Here is a 22,136-nt window from a genome sequence, read left to right on the forward strand (position 1 = left end):
CTCAATAATGCTTACTAGCCAAGCTTTCACCAACTACTGTCAATAATCTCCATTGATGATCATGTTAGACCGGTATATAGTAAGGACCTGTTTCGCAATGTCTGGATAATGGCTACCTATGGGATAAAAGACATGCTGTCACTCTCTGTTATTATCTTTGGGACAATGGAAGCAATGTAAATGACTGGATAACATAAATTATGTCCATCCAGACATTATGAATCAGGCCCTAAGTCCTTCTCCTTGTAAGTCGCTATCACAACGCGTATACAGCATTGTAGTGCTAGAGCAGCTTTTAGCGTAGACGGCGCGGAGGGCCCTCAGCGCTACATCTGACTCTCAAGCGCTAGTGGTTAGCGCTTTTTGACCCGGTTCTGTGTTGGGGATTGAGTGCTGTGTTAATTTTTGTGGCGAGACTTGCGAGTCGCCGGGTGCAGTGCTGTTTATAGATCTGAATAGAAGTATTCAAGAAACAACCTTATAAATTTTATAAACCCCGACATTCAATACTAAAAGTCGCATAGCTTTTGAACGTAATGAATAGGTAATGTTATATATTATAAATAATAAATAGGTAATGTTACCCCCAGTGTTCTAAGGCATATTTCATAAGAACTAAGCCGATTTTTATGAAATATGCCTTAGAACACTGGGGAAACTACGAATCTAAAAAAACAAAACGTAAATCTGTTGGGCCGTTTGGGAGCTACGCTACCACAGATACACATACGCAGACACGTTAAACTTATAACACCCCTATTTTTGTCAGGAGTTAAAAATATAAGTACATGGGTGCCATTGGCAAAGGATCATATAACACGATTCACATCAGCTTCCCTTTTGAATTGATATTTAACAATGTAATTCACTAATTTCACTATATTTCATGATAAATTGGTATATTTTTCCAAACCGGCTTGCCCTACAAGAAATTTCACCCTCCGCCACTAATAGCTGTATTATGTAATATGCTTTATCTATAATGTTATATGGCATAATAGAACCTACCTACATATAATATACCTACCGACACATACAGCAGTACCAAATACCACACATGAATACGCCTTTAAACAACAATAAACTATTAACTTCTCAATACCAGAAAATGGCATTTATGGTCCCAATGAATAAGGCTCAAAACGCAAAATGCGTCTTTTGATACGCACATAAAGTTAGATGGGGCAATTTGGCTAAACGCTTCGTGATAATATCTTTATACTTTACGGAGCACACAGCTGGTTGAAGGTGTTTGTGGGAATTAAGACGCAAGGGAAGATGGCCTATTTGGTAACCCATTTTTATAGAATGTACCTAACTCGGTTACTTACGAGTTCTTGGGGGAAAACCTTGAACAGGCAAGAGCGAGACGAACGCCCTCCAATCTTAGACAGGTAGTGGCTGGATGAGGAAGGCCGGGGACAGAATATTGTGGTCTTGGGAGAGGATTTGGGCCAGCATTGGACGATTACGGGCTGATGATGATGGATGACAGATTGAATAACGATCTGAGTAATCCCCAATCCTACTAAAAGAATAGTAGCCAGAATACCTACGCGACAAAGGTAAAATTCTACCAAGAAACTCTATCTTAAATGTAGCATGAATATTTGTAAAAAGACTACTACAAGAATATAAAAAGGCAAACTCGCAAAATAGCTGATAAGTACGGCAACAAATTACAGTGGTCCCAAAATTGAGTTTCAAAGTTTACGCCGGAAAACATTCACAGGCTGAAAAGCGTGAGTGGCGCTAATTATAGATGGCGTTGCTGCGCTACCGCCACTAACAGTGCTGCCATCTAGTAGTAAAAATTACATCTATTTATAGCAGTGGCAAAGTGCGTGTGCTATGGCTCTTACTCTAGGTAGGTACTAGTGGTTGCGGCACTGCAATATGACAACGATAGCAGTCCTACTTTCATATATTATTCTCTAGTTGAAACATGTATAACTACCATAATTGAATTTGACAGTGACAATCTAAAATCCAAACAAGTTATTTCACAATATTCGTAGCTAATCACATCAAATTACAGCTCCCGATCCCTCTAAACAACGATAGATAGAAAGGTTTACATTACAAACCCCCTCATATATTATTTAGGGCATCTCAGCATTGCAAAGAGATATTGAGTTTGACTTACATTGACGCACAAGCGTAGAGTCTCGATTTCAAACCAGTATCCCGCGCAGAAACGCACAACGAATTCACTATCGCTCACTAGCTCAGAATAAGGCGCCTGGTTCTCAGAACAATAATGGATTCAACAACTCGGCGGCCTTGTTTGTTTTCGTGTTAAACCGTAATGATATAGGCGAGTGTCTAATTTGCACTTCTGAAATTGGACTACAGAATTAGTTGAAAAGTTTGATTTGATTCGGGTGTGGATTCGTGTTTGGGACTCGGGATACTATAGGGTTTCATTATTATTAATGTGTTTAAGCCTGACAGTTAACTAAAGTCGACCCATTCGCGGCATCGATTTAGAATGACACGAAATAGGTGTCTCTATAATTTTGATATCCTTTTTCAGATGGCCGAGCACAGGATTCGAAACCTCCGTTTACGTTGCGTATTGTCAAATGTCACTGTCAAAATTTAAGGCAAATTTGTTAGTTCCAAAAGTGGCATTTGTTTTTTCCATGTTACCAAATCACTCAGTCGCTTTTACCAAACGCTAAACGTATTTAGTAGCCTGTCATACGTCTGTCAGTTAGTACAAAATGTATTTAAAATTTGATTTAAATACGTTTAGTGTTTGGTAAAAGCGACCCTTCGTGTAGATTCGAAAATAGTATCGAATCCTATGCTCGCGCCTCTGGTGTCCTTCACGCACCCCAAACGTAATCACTGATTTACTTAATACTACTAACATTATAATCATCATAAACCCATGACGTCCCCACTACTGGGGCACAGGTTTCCTTTCATTGAAGGAAAGGGTTAGGTCTAGTCCACCACGCTATTACACATCACCACTTACATGAAGTCTGCAATACTATCATATCAGTATTATAGGGTTAACTAAACTGACCTTTAATCTAAGTTTAGAGGTTCTTGTTCGTTAGCAAAAGGACTATTATTGAGGTCGTTGCCTGTAATTGTTAAACTTTTAACCTCGCCGTGTTTCACTTAGAATAGTAGCTGTGTAATTGTTAACAATTTAATTGAATTCAAGCAATTTTCTTAATGGACAGTAATTTTTAGTTTTCTTTCAAAGCAAGTTTATTTGAAAACTTTTCATTTTCTAAGAAAAAATAAAAAGTTTTATCTTAATCTACCATTTTATGTCATTTTATTCAAGAAAAATCTGTATCTACTTAGGGTGGATTCGTCCAAACATCACGTTACACGAGAATAACTATACCGGAATAAAACTTATACGCGAGTAAATATCTGGGATAACTAGATTTGCATTCTACCAAGTTATACCAGGATTAATTGAATGAACGAGGAACGAAACTGTAATGCAACTAAAATAAAAAATAGCTGCGTTTCAAAGCATGCAATAGAAATGACATGCCAACTTAGTTTGAATGGATTACAATAGTATAAAATTGTCTATGTTTTAATATTTTATTCGCTGTTGTTATTCTGAGAATTCGCCTTTTAACGTACTTTTGTTTATGTTTTGACAGATGTGTTTATATGTCAATTATGTCATAATGAAGGTTTTCTAATCAGCTGATGTGCTGCCGCCATTACAAAATTACTCTCGGATAAGCTCGTTACACGGTCAATTTTGGCGGTATAACATTTTATTCTTGGGATAAGCTACTTATCTTGGTTTCAGGTTTGGTAGAATGCAAAATCTGCTTACTCGCGAGTAACTGGTAGTTTACTCTCGAGTAAAAAGTTACTCGACGTTGGCCGAATCCGCCCTTAGACATTATAATTATATTTTTTACAAATGTGGTAGTGCGGTAATATGTTGAATATAATTTCGGAAATAGATTTATTACGACTGTAGTATAATATAGTAGACAAACGACATGACAAACTCGTGAAAAGTTTCACCGCAACACAAACCGGAAAATTTGCAAAAAGCACAAGTAGCATCCAGCGTATTGCATCCTATTGTATGGCAAGGATACCATTGGGATTACATTTGAATCTATTTGTTATAGATAGGTACATAATTTTTTTACTGGGGTTTTCTAAGTTTACAGACCCTGGCTTTGTTTATTAATTCATTATGTAATTACTGTACCTAAATACCTACATAATTACCTAAAAATTAAATCTAGCTTGGAACATATTTTAAAGGGATGTTAAGCCGAAGTTTCCAACTTCGATAGCCAGGGCAGATATTTATTTAAACACAGATTTACAGGCATTAGCTCGGGTCTTAGTAATAGGCTTTCCAGAGAATTATGGTAATAGGCTTGGCCCCTGGACCTAAAGTAAAGGCGTAGTGGGTGATGCAATCTTACAACTAACACGCTAATCGCGTACAAATAATAACAAGTCAAACCAATATCGGTTAAATAACATTTAATTAGAAATAAAAATTCAATGTACCTAATATCGAATTTTTATTATTTATTATTTATTTATTTAAACTGGAACACCAGCAGCTTATACAACTAACATTTTTAATACAGATATTAAAATTATAATTTCGTTGTACAAGCAAATTATAAATAAATAAAATAAAGTGTAATTTTTTTTTTAATCTTGTAAGTATATTATCCCTTATTTAAAAAATATATAAATAATGTTCTTCCACTCTTTGCCGGAGTATAATAATAATCTTTCCTAAAAATCTTATGCCAGGAAAAAATTAAATAAATTTTGATTCCCAGAATACAGCATAAAGTACAGCATTATCTCTTCAGTGTTTTTAATACCTACTTTATTTCCAAAGTATGGATTGATAATACTAAATATATTTGTAAGTTTGTACTCACTCAGTAGAATGTTTAATGTATTTAACAAACTTGCGATCGTGTTCAAAATTGATTTCAAGAGTAAAGATGGATAGAACTTTTAACGAGCCACCCAAAATCAAGTTGAGTTGCCGCTAGCGAAAAAAAACGAGACACGCTATGGATAATTGAGTATACAGAGTATACACTATACAGGGTGTCATAAAAAATACCTTAGTCCAAATGGGGTGACACCTAATTTAAAACAGGGTGACTCTGGAAGGAAATCGGAACCACTTGTTCAACGAATTTAGAAAATTCCTCAAAAAATTACCAACTAAAAAGGTATCATATTTTTTTGAGATTTGAAATGAATTGTTGGTGTCGGCATTATATGAGTGAAACTTTTACATTGCCTGTGAGTGTATTTTTGACAGGGACTAACACAAGTACCACGGGCAATAAAGGGGGCTTTTATGTCAGAGTAGTGTATATTTATATACAGTGCCACAAACTTATCTGTTCCGGTGACAGCTCACGAAAATGTGTAATATTTCTTCATTATATAAGATTTTAAGTTTGCCAGTAGTGGTAATTCGCTCTTGTGGTTTCAATAAACCCATCTAATCTATATCAATATATAATTCATTAGTAAATAATGAGATATGGATCAATTTAGTTTGCTCTCACCGGAACAGATAAGTTTGTCGCACTATACCGTTGACGGTATAAACGAGTATATCAGTACATATAAATAGCAATACAGACACGATCAAAAATCGTAATAAAGAAAGCAAAAGTTCCCTCGTCGTATTACAGCAGATACGATGAAGGTTTCGAATGCATGCCTTCCTACTTCCTATGTGCGGTGCGGGTCGAAGTGTATTTCCACCCATTGAACACTGATGTTTTATGAAAATAGAGGTTGATTATTGTTATTGGTAGGTACATTGTATTTTTACGTGCAGTCTCTTAGTAATTCAACACACAAAAAAAAAACACGCACTCACGCCTTTTACTAATGTACTCCCTTGCGGGGTAGGCAGAGGTGCATTGCTGCACCCACTTTTCGCCAGAGTGTTATGTTAGTCCCAATGTAATAGGGGGCGGGCCTATTGCCATTTTTCGGGCACATCCAAGACCCGACAACAAATATCTGTGTTTAAACAAATATCTGACCAGCCGGGAATCGAACCCGGGACCATCGTCTCAGTAGTCAGGGTCACTAACCACTACGCCATTCGGTCGTATAAATTCAACAATATACGAATTAGATGGAGTGTCAGTGCAAAAGAAATATTTCCACTTCCTCCACTGAGCTCATATTTTGAATTAGTTCGTTCGGTTTGAATATTTGTGCCTTAATTCATTGGTACAATGTCTGTCATTACGTTGATCTTAAAATGGTTTACCAATGAACAAAAATAGTTTTTTGTTTTGTATTTGTATATGAAACACCATGTTCTTCGAATATCGTTAATCTAAGTGCAGTCTTCAAAATTTTGTTCCCTAGATTTAGGGTCTGTTTCACAATGTCTGGTTAGTGGCTACCTGACGGATAAAATACATGCTGTCACTCTCTGTTATTATTTTTAAGACAGTGACAACATGTATTTTATCCGACAGGTAGCGACTAACCAGACATTGTGAAACAGGGGCTTACTGTAGTTTCATACAGAAATTGCATGGTAAAATTTCTCAGAATAATCTACCCCATTCAAACTAACATCGCCGCTATCGCATTTCCTCGGACCTACAGTATTTCCGAATGCTGAAAGTTACGAGTTTTCAGTACGTTCAGGGTTCCCTGGGAGCGCGGGTGCATTTAATCAGCCTGGGAGATTTCAGGTTAGCTGAAATGAATGTCTGCGAAAAATGCGATCCAGATAGGCTGTGGCCTGGGGGTCACTCTCTAAATCCGAGAACGAACGAGAATTGTCACGCAATCGGCACGCTTAATATAACGAGATAGAGTCGTTTTTCGAAGCTTCGGAGCGCTGAGTTAACCACGGCTCTATCTCGTTGTATTAAGTGTGCCGATTGCGTGACAATTCTCGTTCTTAGTAGTAGAGTGACCCCCCTGAGCCAGAGATAGAAACCTGGCTTTGGATTGCTTAAAAGGTTTTGAAAACTTGTTGAGTCCTTATTTTGATTATACAGGATTTTGCAAAAGTGGTATTTACAGTAATCAAAAGGGGAGTCTTTCTAAACAAACTTTTAAAATGTCGCGAAAAAAATAAATATTTATAAAAATAGTTTTCCTTATAAACTTCACATAACTTTTCACCATGTAATAACATTATTGTTACCAAGACCGTTTGCCATTGTACCGACCACGTACAAAGCGAGTGTTCTCACTTTGAATAGAATAGAATAGAATATTGCTTTACTGAACACCAAATAAATCAGACATACAAAAAAACATATAGGCACAACTTATAGACTAGAACTAATGTACAACAGGCGGCCTTATCGCTGAGAGCGATCTCTTACAGGCAACCTCACTTAGCTAGTTTCAAGTAAAAACGTAAAATGTGTATGCTATAAAACCTATCATAAAGACTCTATATTTCTATATAATGTCTATATTTTCACTCAAGGCCTCTCAGCGCCACATAAAGGCTCTTCCACCATTATCACTTTACTATCCATTACGTAGTTCACCTAGAATCTTTTAATCGGCATTTTCCGACCTTTTTCCATACATCACCGCTTTAGTACGATCCACTAGGTCAGCCCTTAGTTCACATCCGACCTATAAATCGTGCTACAAGTCCATAGTCTGAGGAAGATATTCATACCGGTCGATCAGGAGATATCTATTGCGGCTTCACTGAGATTTAATTTAGAACCTTCACTGATAGTCTAGTAATAGTAAGGTACTTTTATAAACATTATCCTTTGGTAAATTCAACGTAGGCACTAAGGCTAGGTATAGATAATTTCAATGTAATTTAAATTTCATTTTTTCTTTTTTTGTCCAGAAAAAATCCTTACCATGGGTAGTCAACAACTACCTAGTTATTCCGATTGACCCCCTGAGTCCTTTCGGCTTAGTATACCACTTTCGTAACACCCTGTAGATGACTAGACTATTCAATACATACCTATTTATATTATTAGGAACATAGATTCCAAACTTCCAAGGTGAAAGCTCACCACGGTGACATACCATAGTAAAGCTTCTGTGTTTCTCACCGACACGATAAGAATACGATGAATGAGCCGTTTTCCTTGACAGCTGTCAGTTGAGCTTTTGGGTAAGCCGATAGATGGCGTGAAAACGCAGTGTACCAACTGTCAAAAATTACATAGAGAGCAAAGAGTACTAAACTCAGAATAAGAACTCACTAGTTGTGATTAAATGTCGGGTGGTAGCGCGAGCCATCCTTCCGAGGCTCAGACTGCATGTGGCTTGGGATAGTGCTAAGTATTCTGTGAATAGTTCTACCCGCGCCGTCACGTAGTGTTCTTTTCTCTATGCGCGCCGTTTGAACGGGTGCTGCGTGCGAGAACTGATGAGAAAACTTGAAAAGAACGGCTGTACGCACAATCGCACTGAACGCTGAAGCAACAGTGACATCGACATCATAGAGAAAATAATACTACAATTCTACCTCATTGACAAAAGAATAAAGAGAGGACATGCCATATCAACGAAAAAAATGCGCTTACCTAAACTTTGGTGTCAATTAAAATGACGGCTTTTTTCTTGAAAAATGTAAACAAACAAATTGTTTGACAGCTGAAGTACCTTGTGTTTGGATGTCAATCTTGGTCAATCAACATGGCGACCGATCGCAATGTTGTAATTTTAGGCAAAGACAAAACTACTGTTGTCCTTTTTTACGTACGATAACACCAATAAGTTAAAAAGAGACGACGATATATTTTTAAGTACCGATTTTTATGCCAAGTCCTCTTTATTCTTTTGTCAATGTTCTACCTACCTACGTCACTTTCACATTTCGTTAGCCTCACAGAATAACATATTGTGATCTGAGTGTGTTCTGAGGGTTTGAAAGTTGGTACAACCCCAGACAACGCCATCTATTTCTCCAAAAAGGTACTTTTTTTTTTTTAACAAACGCCTCATTGCAGGAGTAAAAACAAATACAGTGCCACAAACTTATCTGTTCCGGTGACAGCTCACGAAAATGTGTAATATTTCTTCATTGTATAAGATTTTAAGTTTGCCAGTAGTGGTAATTCGCTCTTGTGGTTTCAATAAACCCATCTAATCTATATAAATATATAATTCATTAGTAAATAATGAGATATGGATCTATTTAGTTCGCTCTCACCGGAACAGATAAGTTTGTCGCACTATACATAGACTGTAGATATTGTGTTACTTATGAACATAAAACTGGACTACGGAACCGCTAAAATTAATACTTGTACTTGACTATTTTTTGTTCATCAACTAAAGAGCGGTGTGGCTAGATACGACGCTTCGTCGATGTGAAATAATATTCTTTTGAATTAAATTATGCTGTGGCAAGACTGCTTTTAATGACATGAACTCAGAATATGCTATCGGGCTAGCAGGAATGAGTGTGTCGTTTTATATTCATAGTTTTATGGTAAATGATCAATGGCCTGTTTTAAGTTGATCAAGTCGCAATGATATTTTGATAATGAACCAAAAGTTTCTAGGAAACTTAAATTAAATTTACCTAAATGTTCATGTTTTCCGTGAATTTTTTTTTTTCCATATTTTACATACATACCTATCCACCTTCATAGATAGTATAATTATTGAAATACGCTTCAAACTGTATTTAACCCACTATGTCTATTTATACCTTAACATAACCCTCACATATAAACTCTCGACAAGGTTGCCAAAAAACCAACCAAAAAAACACAATTCTAACCAAACTAACAACCGGCCATTTGCAAATTGAAACAATTACGAAGCTATCGCACCGCGCCATCACGCCAAACCGAACAGTGTTTTGGGCATTTTAAAACATAACCATCGGTTACCCTCTTTACATTCGGACAGCGCAACATACAGCGTAACATGTAACATACCGCGCAAAACAGCGCGTGGCACGTCCGCGAGGCGTACGCTCGAGCGCGCGTATCTATTGTTACGCGTCGGACGGTGGGCTTGATGCGTGTAGCAAAATTGTGTTTGGTATTCAATGGGGCGGTTTGATTTTAGAACATATTGTAGAGTATAGATAGATTAATGTAGCGATTACTAGAAGGTGTGGTTCAGGCTTTCTTAGTAGAAGTACAATGTCACTACTGTAGATATGTGAGGTCGTTTAAATACCTTCATCAAAAAGGCCATCTACCTGGCTAACTGTACAAACTTTTATAGAATATTTCATAAAAAATATACTAACACAATGGCATTAGTAGAACCGACACTCGACAAGATATATTGATACTGAAGAACTCATGTAAGCAGAAACCTACTTTTTTTCGCCATTTCGTAAACCTGCCCATGCCCGTTAGTTTAGGTACTGTAAAAATTTAATCCATATAGTGTTACAGCAAGCTAATCCACACGTGTATGTGTGTGTGTGTATATGTGTGTGTGTATGTGTGTATGTGTGTGTGTGTGTGTGCGTGTGTGTGTGTGGATTAATCGATGCATCTCCGCATTCGTGCGTTTAATCGTGACGGACGTGCGTGGCATTTTTGCTCTTTTCGGGTTTCAATACACTGATGGTAAACTGAGTATGGTGTAAAGGTAAATGCTCATGAAAATGTTTGATTCTAATAACTAGTTACCTATTAAGAATTAAACATTTCAGTCAGGGTGCCAACTATACTACTGTCGATCATAAAATAATACACACGCGAGTAATGAAAAAGTTCCAGCGACATAGCACCAAAAAACACATAATTTACAGCACAATCGTTATTTCTAATGAACCTACAAACTAAATAATCTTTTGTACTTACCTATTTATAATAATTATAGATCAAGGTTAACTACATATACCTACCTACATAAGTATAATAATCACATTTTGTAGGAACTTTAGCTAACTTTTATCCCATCTAAACTACACTTGTGTATTACCACCCATCTGCGGTGGACCGTTTGTCACGTATTGCCGTGCGTTTTTATACTTCCACGGGATTTCTGTTAGACGTGGTCAGATTCATCAATGTGTCAATATCTGTTGTGCATGCAGCCAGTGTAAACATAAAAATGGACGTTGATTTTTCAATTGAGTCTTCTTCGATAGCTCTGGTTTATTACATTGTGGCTAGATAAAAAAATTGGGTTAAATTTTAACGTAATATGAATGTGGATTTGAAGTACAGAAAGCACTACCCGCGAATACATTGAGCTTTTTGATACTTATGTACTTTAAAATGGGTTTAAAATTGACATTGCGATATACGAATTTCAAATTTTTGACTGACGTAAAGTCAATTGTAACCTTGTTGTGAATTTACAATACGATCTATGAATTTGAGGGAAAGAGTTAAACTTACTCAGATACGATTGTGCTACGATTTGCTACGACTGATGGCGTAGCGCTACGGATTGCTACGACTGATGGCGTAGCGCTACGATTTGCTACGACTGATGGCGTAGCGCTACGGTTTGCTACGACTGATGACCGCCGTGAACATAGCAGCAGAAGCAAATTTTTTGTATGAGTGAATTTGTTTTCATGATCATGAAGAAATAAGAAAAAGTAGCAAAATTCTGTTATCACTACATGCTAGGGGATGCTGCAATGAACCTATATACATATTACACATTTAACAGTGTGCTCGAAATTAGTCAAAATTATTAATTATAAGGACACTCAATACGGCCAAATATTATTCATGATTATGAAGAAATAAGAAAAAGTAGCAAAATTCTGTTATCACTACATGCTAGGGGATGCTGCAATTAACTTACTAACTACTATTACACCATTCAGAGTGCTCCGGCAGATTAATTACATTACAAGTTAATGTCACTCATTAAAAAAAAAATTACAACTAAATCTACCCACATGAGTGTGTAAATAACGGATAGACGATGGTAAATATATTATAAATCTATATATGTCATCTTTGTGTTTGCTCAATTGACTTCAAAATAATCAATCAAAGAGAAAGCGCCTGAATACATTGTACAGCAAATTGCGCAAAGAAGCCGTAAATTTATCGTGGTGTAATTAATCTCTCGGAGCACGTTGGTAAATGTGATATATGTCTATAAGTTCATTGAAATATTCTCTAGCATCTAGTGCTAACAGAATTTGGGTAGATTTGCTTGTTCTTCAAAATCATGAAAAAATTGTCGCTCATATTTGCGGTTATGTCGCTATATAATGTAATTGTGACGTAATTAATCTCTCGGAGCACGTTAGTAAATGTGTTGTATGTCTATAAGTTCATTGAAGTATTCTCTAGCATGTAGTGCTAACAGTATCCCGCCACAATGGGTTATTTCTTCATAATCATGAAGAAATAGTCGCCCATATAGGAAAATATTATGTTATGTTAATCAAGTTAAAACTTGATAAGAACTAAATCTACCACTCATCGAGTGTATGTAATGGATAGACGATGGTATATAGATCGTAGCAATAACTACTTTATGTACGTATATGGTCAAGGGACTTCAAAATAATGAAAAGTGTAAGCATCTGAAATATGTATTAAGTAAGTTGTCGGCTAGGGAAGAAAGTGAAGGAATTTTTCACTAAAACAATTATCAGCACCTCAGCCCAGTTGGTTACAGCCTCGAACTAGATCCCTGTGGTCTGTGGATCGAATCTAACTAAAGCAACTAAAGATCTTTATTCTTTTTTTTATTTTAATGATGGTTACTTTTAAAAATACATACAGTAATGAATGTAACCAGTTATATTACAGACTTATTTTGGGTTCTTAATATGTAGGTAAATAAAAGATGCCAAGACAAATTTATTTTATTTTAAGTATACAAATCCACATTAGAAACTACATCAACACAATCATGTTAAATTATTTTATATTGTTATAAGTAGGTATGATTAAAATCACAATGATATTTCTAAATTTATTATTTATCAATCAGAATATAACAGTTAAAATCGATAGCTTGAATTATATCATAGCTCTTTTAAGTAAGAGCATACTTTATTAAATAAAACAGAATAAAATGTGATCTACTAATAAACCTAAACTTAAATAGAACCTATAAATATTAAAATATATATAAATAATATAATTGTTACGTTCACTTCACTCTCACTGCACTAACTCATTGTTACTACTACTCGACAACAGGTGTCGCTATTATTACCGCTACTCGGCAACAGATGGCGCCATGTGTCCAAAGAGTTAAAATAAATACAGCTGTTTTCATTTTTATAAACATACGTATTCTTTAGGGTTTTAATTTCTGTCTTGTTAAATATTTGTCTGTCCCTTTTAATTCCGTGCCTTATCATTAGCAAGCAATTTGTTCACCAACTATAAATACAGGCTACTCCCACTATTGTACCCATAGGTAGAAATACATTATAACAATAACATGCAATGATAAAAGATAGATAAATTATTTTTCATTATTACTTGCCTTATCTGGTAACCTGTATGATATATTTTGTTGATTATGTTTCTACCATTTCTTTTGGGATAGGTGTTGGTTTGTTTTATTTAACATGCTCTCAGTTTTATTTTCTAGTAACTGTTAAAATAAAACTTAGAGCTAAAAAGTTTTCTGGTAGTGATTCTAGGATTTTTAAAAAGTTGCCTATCCAGGTTGTCTGTTGATCAAAATCCATTTAGTAGTTTTGTCGTCACATTCGCTGGGTACTTCGACATGGCGATGTTGCATCGTCATCTTCACCCAGGTGATCTGTTGGCAAGAAACGATACATTAATAAATAGGCGTGCCAAATAAATAACATTGCTGTGTGAACTAAAAACTATAAAAGTTTCAGTTTTCTCGCATACAAAGTGGCGCCTCTAGCGGAAACTATCATGAAACTTTTGACAGATAATCTATGCAGGTGACAGAAGAAAACAAAAAAATTTTCGTTTACGTAAATTGCAAAACCCGTACTAGAGGCCCTGATACAGCTGGTCCACTGCGGGTTGGTAGAGAGGAACAGATCACATATCTAGATGAGCTAAATCTAGATATGCAGGTTTCCTCACGATGTTTTTCTTCACCGTAAGAGCGATGGTATACATTACAGAAGCGGGCGCTTATCCGACTGAGCTACACTGGTCTATCAGTTTCAATATCATTTAAATGACTTTATTGTTTTAAAATAATGTATTTCTACACTTACCTTCTCATTATAGAGGCATGGCCCGGGGGCAGCGGCGGTATTCCCGAAAAAATAGGAAAGCTGAAATTTAGAAGAAAAAAAATATTAAATAAAGATATAAGAAGAGATGTAAGAAGGCAAGCTGACAATGGGATGGTATGTCTGCAAAGCCAATCATAAAGAACCAAATAAACTGCTTATGGGCTTATGGTTATATTAAACCGATTGCATGTATCTATATACTCTAAGCATGTATCATATTTGTTTTCTCAGCCTCACACTTTAACTCAGGTAAGTTCTGAGGCACATTTACTGATTCTACACTATGTTTGAATTCAGTTTCATGAAATTGATTATTCAGTAGACTGTGAGGATCTACACCTCTTGACAGACAGTCAGCTGGATTTAATTCAGTAGGAATATAGTTCCCTTTTTCAGGTACCTGCTCACATTCCCAGAAACTATCTATTTTCCTATTTAAAGACTCTGTTGAGACAGCCTCAGATACTGACTTGCAAAAGTTACTTGGTAGTGATGAACATCCCTCGCTGTTCAATGGTGCAGTGCCAGCAACAATGTAGCCGAACTGAGTGTTGTGTAGAAACAGCTGACCTGGTATCACTGGCAGTCTCTCACGCAGTAGGATCTGAAACATGATGTCACACCCAAGTAAAATATCTATATTTCTAGGTTCACTGAAGCATCGGCAAGCTGAATGTGAGATGGTATGTTGATGTCCTGTACATTGACACGGAAATGAGGCATTGAAGATGTTATGTTGGGGACAATGCATGATAGAACAGTGAGTTTATAATCACTGTTGGCTGACTGGATAGCAAATCCAAAGTTTGAAATGTGATGAATTGATGATTAGAGATGAGAAAGCGTTTAAACTGAATAATGGTTAATTGATAAAGGATAATATGAAATATTATAATCATTATATCAAGATTTATAGTCATCAACAAAAACTAGGAAATACCTGGATCCTCCAATCTCCATTGGCCCACAGACATCGGCATGTTTATTACATCCAGGGGTCCACTGCTCCTTGCACCGTTGTGACCAAATGGCAGACGAGACTGCTTTCCTTCACAGAATACATGCATAATAATAAGGCATTAGTTTTCTTCACTTGCTGCCAACATCTGCTTCGCCGCCATCTTGCCGCTATCGCTATGATGGCATTTTTATGGCAATCTGTCGGGTGTGCCAACAATTTCTGCCAGTATCATGTAATGACATTGCATGTGTATTTATTTATATTGTAAATATTGATACCCCTGTTCTTGAAAAGTTTACGAAATGTTATATTTAAGCTGTGAATTTTATTCTTAGCAGTGCTGCAAACCTTATATTGTTGACTGTGCTACTCTCTGCTCAAAAAAGCGGGTTCCGCTCATGTGGCATAATCTTTATTGACCAAAACTCATTTCGCATAACTCGTATGGTCTAAACTTTTTTGGCCGAACCATCACTTTGCCAAGACTTATGTGGCATAAGGCTCGTTTCGTCTAAAACTCTTTAGGCACAATCTTTAAACACCTAAGTTTCGTTTGCTCAAATTTATGTTCGTCTATATCTATGTATAATCTTGTTTATTCTAATGTTATCTTAATAAATAATATATTAAGTATGTAGTAAATGTACAAATTGTGGTATTTTTCTCCTACATCCCGAAAATCACGATATTGTATGATCAAAAAATCGAAAGTTAACGACCAATATAATTATTACAAACCCCATGAGATCGAAACCTAAAAATAGGTGCGACGACGAGCAAAGCGAGGAGGAGCGTGTTAGGTGCACATGTTCATCAAAACCAAAGCGGAGCGCAGCGAAGCGGAGCGGAGCGTTTTCCAAACAGCGGAAACAATACAAGGCACCAGTTTGCGCTATGTAGGGAGACGCTCCGTCAAAGTTAAAGCCAAACGAATATTATTACTTTGTATAAACCTATGCCATAGCATTATTAGGCTATTCAAGATTTGGCCATACCATTATTAGGCTAAACAATGTTATGCGAAATAACTTTTTACTAAACGAGATTTATGCCATACGATTTTCGGCGTAACGAGACTTTGACCAAACGTTACTATGCAATACGAGATTAGGCAAAAAAATCTTATGCCAAAAAAGGTAGAACCCAAAAAAGCACTTGCTAGCTCGGTACTATTGTAGTTTACTGCAAGATCTATCAACTTTGTCTTCACTACGTCATAATGTACTCTGTAACTACGTCACCCGTAATGGTGATTCCCGAATTTTCTATTACCATTATCATAGGGAAGTATTTTTTGGCAAACCCGCTAGTATTAGGCATCCAATCCACTCGTCATCCACTTTAAAACCTGTTCCAGACAATTTCTACGCCGCGCCGTTTCCATTATTAGATTAGCGTCACATAACTAATTCATAATTAATAAATAAGGTTGTCTGGTAGAGATTGCTATAAGCAATAAGGCCGCCTTTTTAATCTGTTTTTATTTTTAAGTTTAATTTTGTATGTTGATCTATTTTGGTGCAAATAAAGAGTATTGTATTGTATTGTATAATTCGTCATTGACTCGCTGGTGTCCAGACGAATTGATTTCAGGTTTCGCAATAAAGTTATTCTTCGAGAGAATCCGGAATCGTCGAACATAGTTCTCGACATCAGAACCATTAGGGCCGATGTAAAATTTTTGCGAAAATCACTTTTTTAAAGATCCTTCTTTCTTTTAGTCTAACACACGTATCTCTATCTCTTTTTGTTCAAAACTTCATTTTCCTAAAAGTGGTCGCATATCCACAGTACACTGGAACCATACGGACTTTTTATAATTTCAGACGTTATGGCTGTACAAATATGAAAATAATGTTATTTTATATACGGTCGGTTGTAAACAACAGTTCAAAAATACCTGCAAATAGTTCGTCCCATATCAATAACGTACCCTTTTGTCCAACTAAATATTACTTATATGCGGTCAAATTTTCACGTCAGACCTTATGGTTCGAAACACATTCAGTAAAGTTCATACAACCCCGAACGGCCCTCAGAGTCAGGTTCTGCTGTAGCTGGAGCTTCATGCAGTTGGTCATCGAGCATAGTGCGTACCACGCCGGAGCAGCGTAGGTAATACGGAAACGCATGTATGTTTTAAAGATCCTCAGCTTCTTGCGCAGGGGGAGTCGGGAAGCCAACATGGGACAGAGCATAGCCCGTGCGGCCTTCGCCTAGTAGACTGAGTTGACCGCTTGCACACTCATGGTGAGCGTGCGCTCGATCGCCACCCCCAGGTACTTGACTGAGACGAAATGACTTCGGAGTTGCAGCTTCTTAGCCAGGTGCGGCGGACAACATCTCGGTGCCCACGTTGCCCACCACTTTTCCAGCCATTCCGGCAGGTGATCCAGTTTTGATACGGCCAGGTTTTCGCCGCCTTCTTGTTTTCCGAGTTTCGCATTAAAGTCTCCCATCACCACCGTGAAATTAGTAGTGAACTTACGCAGGGCAGACGATACGTCTTCATACGCAAGTTCGACCTCATCATCGGTGTGCTTAGATGTGGGTGCGTAAACCTGTATGACCTTCATTGAGTATCGTTTAGATATTCTCAGGATGAGGTACGCAACCCGTGTCGACACACTTCCGATTTCAACGATGTTGTTGACGAGGGACTTGTTGACGATGAACCCGACACCCCCCTGGGACAGTTGGTCGCCCTCCCGGTGGTACAGCACGTTTCCGGACTGGAGAATTTCCGTATCCTCTCCCTCTCGTCGGACTTCGGATAACCCTATAATGTCCCATTTTAATTTGCTGATTACCTCTTCCAGCTCCTCTATCTTCACGTCTTCCCTCAGTGTCCGTGCGTTATATGTTGCCAGGTGCAAGGGTCGGTTGGGCTGGTAGCCGACTCTCTGCCGGAGATTCTTCGCACCCCCTGCCCCGCCGTTACCGTAACCGCTAACGGAGTCCGGGATAGCGGGGCTGCCGGAGACTGGGGGCCGGGGCTTTGTTTGTTCCATCATAAGGAGGTGTGTTTGCCATAATCACCGCGCTTGGCAGGCGTGTTGGTGATTCTCCTTTTTTACGGCGGGAGATCGCCGCCTCTGCTAGGAGAGGAGGTCGGGTCGATTTACCGCCGCCCGACATTCGGCGTTGTCACTCGTTAGCACCACCCAGGGGACACGTGTAGGGTAACTAGGGTTTGTACCTACGGACGTGAGCGACAAGCCCCCCTATGTAGACATACACAAGCCAAAATTCAACTTGAATACTATTTATTCCCCGAACCATACAGTCTGTTGTTATAATAGGTATACGCATTTTTTAAAGTTAATTTTATTTTCTTGACCAAAAGGTCCGATGTTAACAAAAGCCTTGCCTTTTAGTCTAAAATCTATACTGCCGTAAAGTCTTTTATTGACGTGAGCCTCTAAGTTACTATTTATATTTATAGTCGAAAAATGGGGCTGATATCCATACTCAAAGATACAAAACTAGATTTTTTCGCTAATATTGCATAAATATTGTCTTCAAATGAAACGATTTTGTATTTTCATTAACTAGCCGAGCGAAATAATGTAGGTATTTCGACTCCAAAACAAACATCTTTGTTTGTTTTAACGGTGGTAAAAGTTTATTTTGGCTCTACTGAAAAGTTTCAAAAATGGACATCGGCCCTCTTGGTTCTGATGTCAAGAGTTTGTAGTTTCTTCCACAAATCCTTCCCTTCGTACTCGTAGCACTTTTGATGTGGATATACAATGACGGGTCGATCATTAAAATTAACTTGGCGTTGGTGTAGGTATAGGTACAATGTAGGTACAATGGGGGTCGCTAAACATATCACTTTGGACTTATTTCGTTCGTTAAATAAATAGATCACCAATCGCATCACAAGATTTCTTATATATTATATACCTATGAATATGGTCACTACAAGCTTATGTTGAGTTAAGGTTTTTTCATTACTTAAAATAGGAGAACCCTTTAGTAGGTAGAAACAGAAAAAAGAAACCGACTTTTTTACGTTTGGGAGACTTGGCATTTTTTACAAGTTAGGTATGTTTTTGTTTTGATGGCATTATGCTTTGTCCCGCTCATACTCTGTGGCCGTCTCTTTTTAACTCGGTTACCGCGCTATCGTTGTGTAAGTGAGCCTGACTATGTGTGCGTGGGCTGCGTGCCTATCGCGCGCCGCCGCCGCCGCCGCCGCCGCCACCACCGCGCCGCGCCGCCGCGCAGACAATGTAATGCCGAAATACCTACCTACCTACTTTGTAGTTGGTCTGAGCTTCCTACCTATTTGATTTCGAGAAATTTGACAGTAAGAGAGTGAAAAGTAATATATGTTTGATTTTGTTTTAATTATAATATGACCTACGTAAGTACCGAAGTTCAGCAATTTCGTGAAAAAATATTCAGCTCATCCCTACTTTCAATAGTACTCACATACCTACCTACCTGTAAATTAATAGGTTCCTTCATTAACATACCTACTTAACTAGAATAGAACCGTAAGTATTTATTTTAAAGTAGGTACATCAGCATGGTCATTATGTATGTCGTTGATAACTCTTTTCACCGTAAGCAGACTGTCAAAAAGCAAATTTTGATACTATTCGCATTATGTAAGTCCGGTTGGTTGCCAATAATGACGTCATCATGGGTATAGACTTCAATCCCCACCGGCCGCCATCTTGTTAAAATTATATATATTATGCGAATATTTCATCGAAACCCGAGATTGGTATTTTGTATTGGATAGTTGGAATCATAAGTACAAATTTGGGTGGCCCAACTGTCTTGTCTTGGGCAACTAGTAAACAGTAGCTTTTAAATAAAGAATTAAATTGCTCATATTATGTCCAAATGTGAATTTTATGAGACTAAACCCAGAATTCATAAGTATATAGTGGCTCGTGCATTCGTAATGTGAAATTTGAAACGATTTTCTCCTAGCTTAGCGCGAGACTATTATTATTCTAAGGGAATTTTCTATGAAAATTATGAACATAATAAAACTTTTTTCTATTTAGGTATATGACTTAGTAGGTAATGCATTCATATGTGAATTTGAAATTAATATAGGTAAGTAGTTAGTTAATTATGCACTTATGTGGTACTTCATAAAAATATATCTCGGTAGTCTCGGTACCCAAGTGCATCATGGAATCTATCATCATTCATCATAATATTCATAGTCCATAGCTGGATTTATGTCTCCTTATAGGAGCGGAATAAAATGTTGTCCTTCATCTTCCTTTAGGTACCGGTCACCTACCTATATGTCGGAAATCCAGCTAGTCTACGTGATCAAGACAACTACTTATATGTTTTTAGATAATTTAGTTTACATGTAAGTACTTGCTATACAGTGAAGGTAATATCTATGGACAACATTTCAAAAAACCTAAGCGGCTATAAATCGAAAACCATTTCGAGATTTAGCTTTAAAGGCCACAAAAAAAATATTTTTGAATTTTTAGGATATATCATTTTGGAGAAATTCATAAAATAGTCTAAAAGTGCTGATGATGTCATTCATTAGGTGCGATGCATTTTGTTGCTCAAAGCCTATATAGATGAAAAAAAAAAATAACTGTCACTTTCATTTTTGATTGACGTTGACGTTTTATCGTGACGTTTTGTTGTTTATTTGGGTCATTTTCATAAATTCTGTTCTGACACTTTTAGACTTTTTTTTTATTATTGATCATATAAAATGGTTAGTACGCATTAAGAGATGACCCGCTATACAGGGTGACTGTTAAGTTGATGTATTCCTTTAAATGGGTTATAGACGGAGGCATTTCCAGTCGATTAAACCCCATAATGCACTATCCGAAAGTTAACCATTTCTGAGTTATTTAAGTTTTAAGTTTTTTTTAGGTTTTTGCCGAAATTTATGTTTAAAAGCAAAATATTTAAAAAATTTACCATTCTTTTAATACTTTTTTGATTGTTTTGCATCGATGACACCTTAGCCAACTAACTATAATCATTAAATGCGGAATATTCAACTTAATTTAGACACAGTGCTTCAAAATAGTTGAAACATTAAGAAAATGTTAAGAAAGGTGAAAACAAAAATGCTAAATTAAAAAAGAATTTTATCTGAAAAATTTTCAAGCACTACAGCTTAAAAACATAGTTAATTTATAAGCTTTAAAATGACATATTCAAATCTAAAATCGATTAAGGTATTTCCAAGATATAGCCAAAAACAACTGCATAGGCGGACAAATCTCAGTAGGGAAACGAACAAGATTTGTTCCAGTTTTAAGGTAAAATGTCTTATAACTGGACTTTGTAGAGCTCTGAACCTTTTACTAATTATTGTTCTCCGATAACACGGATCCTCAAAAGCACAGATCGACGACAATGTTGCTTCACCGAAATAATGGTTGTCCGATAACTCGTTAGCCGAAAGTATTATTCAGTAATGTTTGGTAAAACAAATTAATTCTTCACAACCCGGTTCCCCAAAACAGTAGTTCGACGACGGTTAATTCGCCGAAAACATGATTTTCCAGTAGCACTGACCGATAATGATTGTTTTAACTTCACCGTGTTCAAACACTGTGCCAAATGTTTTAGCTGAAAAGTTTCACCGAATAGTAGGTATTATAGGAGATGTCATTTTTCGGTTAAACAATTTCACATGCTGTGCTGTCGAAAAAGCATTCTATCGTTACCTTAATCGACTTTAGATTTGAATATGTCATTTTAAAGCTTATAAATTGAATATGTTTTTAAGCTGTAGTGCCTGAAAAATTTTCAGATAAAATTCTTTTTTAATTTAGCATTTTTGTTTTCACCTTTCGCTACATTTTCTTAATGTTTCAACTATTTTGAAGCACTTTGTCTTAATTAAGTTGAATATTCCGCATTTAATGATTATAATTAGTTGGCTAAGGTGTCACCAATGCAAAACAATAAAAAAAGTATTAAAAAAAATGGTTAGTATTTTAAATATTTTGCTTTTAAACATACATTTTGGCAAAAACCTAAAAAAACTTAAAACTTAAATAA

At 36.8% G+C, this 22,136-nt stretch overlaps 1 long non-coding RNA gene across 1 annotated transcript; it reads right to left on the reverse strand.

Moving 5' to 3' along the window:
• Window positions 1–12,760: 12,760 nt before the first annotated feature.
• LOC125489961 lies at window positions 12,761–15,252 on the reverse strand. Its single transcript, XR_007267365.1, has 4 exons — window positions 15,093–15,252; window positions 14,623–14,756; window positions 14,132–14,191; window positions 12,761–13,692 (listed from the first exon to the last, which is right to left on the reverse strand). It is a non-coding gene; the product is annotated as an uncharacterized LOC125489961 (long non-coding RNA).
• Window positions 15,253–22,136: the final 6,884 nt, after the last annotated feature.

The sequence above is a fragment of the Plutella xylostella genome, chromosome 19, assembly GCF_932276165.1.
Source record: "Plutella xylostella chromosome 19, ilPluXylo3.1, whole genome shotgun sequence".
Classification (NCBI taxonomy): domain Eukaryota; kingdom Metazoa; phylum Arthropoda; class Insecta; order Lepidoptera; family Plutellidae; genus Plutella; species Plutella xylostella.